The sequence below is a fragment of the Dipteris shenzhenensis genome, chromosome 15 (genome assembly GCF_047967505.1).
Source record: "Dipteris shenzhenensis isolate YYH24624 ecotype China chromosome 15, Dip_SZ_1.0, whole genome shotgun sequence".
NCBI classification, from domain to species: Eukaryota; Viridiplantae; Streptophyta; class Polypodiopsida; order Gleicheniales; family Dipteridaceae; genus Dipteris; species Dipteris shenzhenensis.
The window spans coordinates 50,549,418-50,557,039 of NC_141610.1; positions in this window are offsets into that span (position 1 = coordinate 50,549,418).

The following is a 7,622-nucleotide window of genomic DNA, read 5'->3' on the forward strand; positions in this document are numbered from 1 at the left end:
AATGAAACTAGATCTGCCTTAGTGAACATAGTGAGAGGCAGATAAAATTGTATGTATGCTATCAAAATGGATTGTGTGATTCGCAGGCGAACATGTAATGGCCAAGTTGCAAGCTTCCAATATTCAAGTTTTGCACTTAACTTTGCTAGCACCCAATCAGTTTGTTGTGAGCGGGTGAGGCTCTCAGCCTAGAGGATAACCAAGATGTCGAATAAAATGAGAAGCGGGGACAATTTCCCCAGGCCACAGAAGGTTGTGCCATTCCTGTGCATGTAATGGCAGCAATTTTGATTCCTGAAAATTTACTCGAAGGCCAACAGCCAAACCATATGTAGTAAGAGCATGCATAATCATGGACAAATCAGCCCGAGTATTTTTTGGAGTAAAGAATGAATCATCAACATATGCCTGAGCAATCATGCTGCGACTACCAAGAATCTCCAAACCGTGCAACTGATCAGTGTCCAAAAGATGATCCAAATATTGAAGCAGTGGATGGGTGGCTATAGCAAAAAGTAAAGCACTCAGGGGACATCCTTGCCTGACAGAGCAAGCAAGAGTCCAGGATGGGGAAATATCTCCTGAGAGTATACAGGCAGCTTCACTATCTTGATATAGCCAAGTGATGAGCTGCTGCATTTTTGTGCCAAAACCCAATGCTTGCATAGTCGATGAAATAAAATCCCATTGAACAGTATCAAAGGCTTTGGCAATATCAATTTGCAGTAACAAAACATCCTGCTGTGTATATTTAGCATATTCAATTCCAATGTAGGCATTAGCAATGTTATCGGTGATGTGCCTGCGTGGGACAAAGCCATATTGAGCAGGATGCAACCCATCATGTAAAATCCCCTTTAGCCGATCGACAATCATTTTGGTGGTGACTTTGTAAATTACGGGCATAAGAGTGATAGGTCTCCAATCTGCCAAAGACTCACAAATTTGTTTTTTGGGAAGGAGCTTAACAAGACCTCTCTTCCATGTGTCCGGCATTTTCTGATTTTGCCACGCAGCATTCACCATATATAGCAATGAATGCTTCAAAATCAGCCAGTAGGCTAGAAAAAACTCTACTGTTAAACCATCCCATCCAGGGGATCTCCATCTGCCACATGATTTGATCGCATCTGACAGTTCCCTCTCAGTAAAAGGTTCCTCCAATTCCAAAGCTTTAGGAGGGGAAATGATAGGAGAAACATGTTGCAACAGTAAATTTCGTGCATGCAAAATCTGTTGCGAGAGAGGAGCTACAGAGCCAAATTGCTGAGAGAAATGATGCATACAAAAGGAAGCAAGCTGTGACCGTGAGGTAGTCCATGATCCATCGAGCATAAGCACTCTGCAAATTTCTATTTTGATTCTCCTCTGATGTAAACTTTTGAAAAATTCTTTGGAAGAGCAACCTTTATCTGTAAAGGCTCTTTGTCTTGCTCTAGTCTCCCATTTTGCCAGTTTCCTTTGATCATTTAGTTTAAGACAATGTCTGGCCTGGCATAGTGTTGTTTGCTCATGCAAGGACAAAGAACGGTGATGACTGAGTTCAGTGAGGTCTTGACAAGTAGATTTGGCCTGAGCAATGGTTTCCCTCAGAGTCTTCATGTAAGACTTGCCATAAACTCTAATCTCACCACTTGCATTTTAGGAATAAAAGTATCCCAGGCACCATCAACATTGAGATGGCTGCTAGAGGAAAGACAATGAGCTGCTTCAGTAACCATTGGCTTGAAATCAGCATGTTGCAAATAACTATTGTTTATGATGAGATGTCTCCTGTGTGGCAATCTATCATCTGGTATGTTATGAAAAGATAACCGTAACCATAGTGGTGCATGGTCTAAATGCACAAAGGCATAGTCAATCCACATTTTGCATGTGAACTCCCCATTTTGTTGGGGAGCAACACTATACCATCGATCCAGACGTGCCTGATAGGCTGAAAGATTATTATGTTGAAAAGTGTAGCCCGGTGACAAAGGCTGCAATTCCTTCCAAAGGTCAACCAAATCCAGATGCAGAAGTAGTTGAGACCATGCATGCCTTTCAGGAGATAACATATGATCATGTCTGGAGGTGTTGTCTCCTTGTTGTGGAGCATTATTGAAATCACCACATATGTAGGCATGATATCTCCACGGATATTGTTGCATGGCATCCCAAATTGCAGTTCTTTCTCTAGAGGACTGAGGTGCATAAACTGAAGCAAATTCAAACACCTCTCCTCTAATAAGGCATTGGAGAACAAGCCATCTGCCTTTGTTGTCATTTAATGCAATGGCTGGTTGAAGCTCATGTTTGATCAGAAGGACAACCCTTGAGAAAGGGTGCTCCCCAGCATAAAAAATATCATATCCATAGTAGTGTCCTGTCTTGCTTGCATACATATGTTGGTTGTGTTCTTGTAATGCCACTATGTCAGGCTGAAATCTGTTGATGTACAGCCACACAGATTTCCATTTCCTACTGTCACACATGCCTTGGACATTGAGTGTAAAACATTTGATGTGAGCAGTCATATATACATGTATTTATAGTAATGTAACAACTATGTACAGCAGCAAAATTTATGAGGTCAGCCTTGCATTTCTATCTCAAGGTCGAGACCTCACGCCTGAGAAGAAGTAGCCACCTGAGAAGTAGACAACAAAGCAGCAACCTCTTCTTCAGGGAAGAGTGTTCTGCTGGCTGTTACTGCAGCCCATGTAATCCCAATTCCTGTATTTATCTCTGGGGTATTCCCGCTAGAAGAGGCACCAGTCCAAGTGCGGGGGGGTGGAATTCTTCTAGCAGAAATAACTTTTCTTGGACTCTGCCAGCCATCAGTTGAAGGTTGCTGTCCTTTGGTCGAGGATTGAATAACAGGAGGTGAATGTGATGTGAGATTCCCATTGGGAGCCACTGGAGCTTTGCCTTTATCCTGACTCCCAGCAGGCTGTCTACTGCTTTTATTTTTGTTGGCCACTGGAGTAGGAACATCTTTAGTGGGCATGGAAACTGACAAAGTGGCACGAGGCATTTTATGTAGATTCATTGGACACTGTGAAGCCATGTGTCCAAACTTTTTGGATTCAAAACAAGCCCCTGCAAATAAACCCCATTTGAGTTTATAAAAAGCACTTCCCATGTTCACATTATTCACCGTGACTGAATAAGAGTCCGGTGTGGGATTATCAGTATCCGAGAGAATGCAAAATCTGTTTGAGTTGCCATCCCGTTGCCATTTGGCCGTGGTGGGCAAACCACTTTACCTAAAGATGCTGCAATTTTAGGCAAAAGCGAGGCCATACATTGGGGGAAATCAACAACTTCAACCCAAACCGGGCATCTGTGTCGGATTAAAGCCTGATAGTCCCTTGTGGGAGACCATGGCAAGACATGCACCATTTGCTGCCCAAAAAAAAGAGGTGAGTGTTCCAAAAGTATTTGTCTGTGGATCTCATCCACCATGATAACCTCAAAAAAGCCTCTGGCCGCATAGTGTACTTTACGAACAAAAGAGCCAGCCAATGTGCGTGTCAGCCAGTTGCCTATTTCTACAGCAGGTGGCATCCGCCTGGAAAAAATAAAATGACTGCATTCTTGGCATATTCTCTGACCGGATACACAATTTCATCGACCTCAACCATGAGGCCAACTGAAGGAACCGAGTCTTTCCACTCTTTTCTAGTATCTGCAAATCCTTCATGCATTATATCATATACCAGTTGAGCCTCAAGAGTCTCATGTATCGGGTCATGCTGACCCTCAACCTGCTTTTGTTTCTTGCAGGGAGCCGAGCGCTCCTTTTGAAATGTTTTTTCATATGAATACTCTGCCATGACTTTGTAAAAAGGGGGAACTTGAAAATGAAATACCTGTAAAAGGGCAGTAAAAGCCAAATAATCTAGTCCCAAAAGAAGTATTCACAGGAGGTCCACCAGAAAGGATAAGAAGAGTATAATGGGGAAGAAGACATCAGATGGGAATGTAAGATTTTGGGTGGAACACAAGACGTTTAGAGAAGACAGCAGAGCCCAAAAAAAAACTCCAAGGATTTGTACGGTTGGAAGTAGGGGATTGTACGGATGGAGCTGTACGGAAGGGGCAGGTGTACGGCCAAAACTGTGAGAGCAAAGTGAAATGGGGACTGACGCAGAAGTACAGAAACGTACAAGCGTACGGACGCTGTACGGGTGCCGTACGGCTATACGGACGAGGCTTCACAGGGATTTTGGAGAGGGACGAAAAATAGATAACGAAACACCACGCGAGCAAAGCACGAAGACCTAGGGAGCTATGGAAAAGGAAACGGGCTGTACGAAATGGCCTGTACGCTGTACAAAAAACGCCGTACAGGCTGTACGGGTAGCCGTACTAGTGGTACGAAACGCTGTAGAAAGCTTCAGCTCTTCTCGACGCTCTCGTACATCCCACGGACGGTACACACACACAGTTACACACACACACACACACACACCCCTCTAGACACACACACACACACACACACATGTGCGCACGCGCACGTAGACATACACACAAAGATACATAATACATATAGATATACACCCCTATGCCCCACCTCCCGCTCGCTCTCTCTCTCTCTCTATCTATCGATCTATCTTTATGTGTCTCTCCTCTCTCTTGTACATGTATACATATAGATGTATATTCATATTTATATATTTATTAATATATATATATGTATGTATGTATAGTGTAAAGTTATTACGTGTTAAGCTCGTTGCCACATCAGATGAGCTGTGTCTGCCAAGGTGGACACGTCATCCGGTCAGAGTCAGGGTTTTTGCAACATCATCCGCGGCGCGGCTATCATCTGTCTGCAAGTAGAGTTGCAGTCTGCACGACTGAGGGCGATTGCTGCTGCCCCGCGCTCTGCTTTCGCCACGTTGTCTTCCCCGACCCTCCCTCGCCACCTCAGCATTGGCCAGCTGCCCCACAACGTGTGCCACTTCATCTCAGTCACGCAGTCATGCTGCAATGTGCGCAGGCATGCTGCTCGTTCCGGTGACACCCATCTCTCCCTGATACATTTACTGAGCGGCCCGCGCCCCCACGTCCATTTAATACTCCGCGCGGCGGCGGAGTCTGCCCCTGTGCATATTTAATCCCCCCTCCGACACATCTGCTTCTGGCTTTGCTCGTGTTCTGCCACGTCGACTGCCGTAGTGCGCCATGTCATCACCTGGTGACCTGTGTGTCCGCTCTGTCACTGCATGCACCACGTGTCTTCATGGCGGCTTCTCCAGAGTCCAATCTGTTGGCACGGGGCTGGCGCACCATGTCATCTCTCTTCCCCCTAGTCCGCCATCCACCACCCACGCCGTTAGTCTGGTCTAAGGGGCTTAGCACATGGGAAGAAATAGGATGGGAATGGGAAAAGGTGGTCCCATGCAGATTTCTATCCTATTCCCATCCCACCATGTGCTAAAAAAAGAACTAGGGATGGGTTTAGGAGGAAGAGGACACATGGCATCATTTCATGTGTTTAAACGGTGGGGACCTTGTGGGGACAAGGACCATGTTTTTGAATCCCTAAAAAAGGGGAACCCATTCTGGCTGCCATGGTCTAGAGGCCATGGTCCAGGATGGGAGAAAAAGTGGCTACTCCAATTCTAAATCCATCCTAGACCATTTGGTGTAGGATGGGAGTAATGATGATAAAAATATTCCCATCCTAAACCCATGCTAGCCCCATCCATGTGTTAAGGCCCTAAGCCACTGTCAGCCTAGTCTGCCTCAGTGTGCGCCTCGTCATTCTATGCCTCGTCACCCCTAGTCTGCACAGCTCCTCCAGCATACCTGCGATATGACACGTGGTAGCCTCCGAACCGCCTCCTTTCCGAACCTCCCTGCTCTTAGCTCCTCCTAAACCTCCATGGAGCTCCAGAACCTCCCTCCTCCTCCTGCAAGACTCCAGCCTCAAGGCACGTGGCTCCTCTTTCCTTAGATGTTCAACTTCCTCTTTTGATTCTGTGACACTATAGCCTACATCTAACAAGGCCTCATATATTTTGTTAAATTTCACTTCTTGAGATTGTGTAGTAGTGACTTAGGTAGCCATCTCGGGAGGTTCACTACCAAGATCTTGACTAACACAGGTAGCTCTAGACTAGTTTGGGTGCTTTCACCTATAGGCTCCAGTTGCTCTATACCATTCTGGGAGCTTTCAAGTATAGGATCATCACTTCTTGGTAGCACATCATAGCATGGATGAAGCTATTAGGTGTCAACTATAATCTCCTCCACTACTTGGTAGTACATCTACTTTGCTTGTTAGTACTTCATCCTTAAGTAGTCCACTTCCCTCTCCCTTCAAAATAACCTCTTTTTGAGGTTTCGTGCTCTGCATTTGGACCTCCACTACTTTCCCTTTCCCTTCCACTGCAGTAATTTGTTTTTCTTCCTTCTTGCTGTCTTCTTTTATGACCAATGGAACCTCAATGGTCCTTTGCAATCTTTCATCCATTCTCTTCTTTGTGCGTAGTTCTAGATGTGAGCTCTTTGATGTAGAGCTATCGGTTTTAGATTTCCTAGATGTCGACCTACCATCCTCAGTAGTAGAGTCTATGTTTTCTACGACTTTGTCACTTGAGTCATGCTACACTTCTTTGCTCGATTCCACATTTGAACTCTCTTCCTCTTTATTATAGAATGTGGGCATGCAACTGAAGTAAGTATCAAAGTACTGAATCCAATGGAGGGAATCAATGACAACCACATCAATTCCTTTTCGTAATACAGTCTCTGCAGCTAACCCCATTCTGGATGTATGGTGCATGTAAGTTTCTTACCTCTTGACGTAATTAAGTAATTATTTGTGGCAATATACAATGCCACGTTCCAACCTTTTAGTACGTATGCTTCTACCATCACTTCTATCAGAGAAGGATGCTTTGGATGTTGATAATTAAGAGAAGGGGAGATTATTTTTAATGTTGCTCTCTCTTGGAAAAAGAGTTGAAGAGTCTTTTGGGGAACTTGAAATGATGGACCATCACCCCTATGCATAAATGCAACCATCATGGGTTGCAAGATTTGGATGCCAGTGTCACCATGATAACTATGCTCATGTCGCAATACCATACCATGCAACACCTTTCCAATGAGACCCCTGAATGCAAATTTCAAACTAGCAAACAATGCATCCCATTGGGCATTCGTGATAAACATGACTAATGTTGCTCTTGGTTGTCTTGCCATAGGACCTTGTATCATAGTTCGTATAAGCTAGTTCGTATAAGCTGAACAATACTCGACACTGATAGATCCTGTAGTTCATCAATGAAAAATGCATATGGATTGTCCCAAGGTTCACTGCCCATTGCGGTCATAAATCTTTCAGTATTGACTCCCTTGACAATAACATAATTTGAATTATCCTTTGACAAACCAATGTCATAGGAGAATGTGAAAGACTCATTAAGGACTTGAAGTTACATCTTGTTTTTCATGGCATTTGACTTTATATGTGCTTACATCAGTACCACACAAATAGGCATCTTAGCTCGAAGCTCCTTTGTTGGTGCTGCATCTTTATCCCATGATTTTATCCATTTCAAGGCCCAGTTCTTATCAACCTGTTTTCTTAGCACACGTGCTTTTTGCTTGTCCACCTGATACTT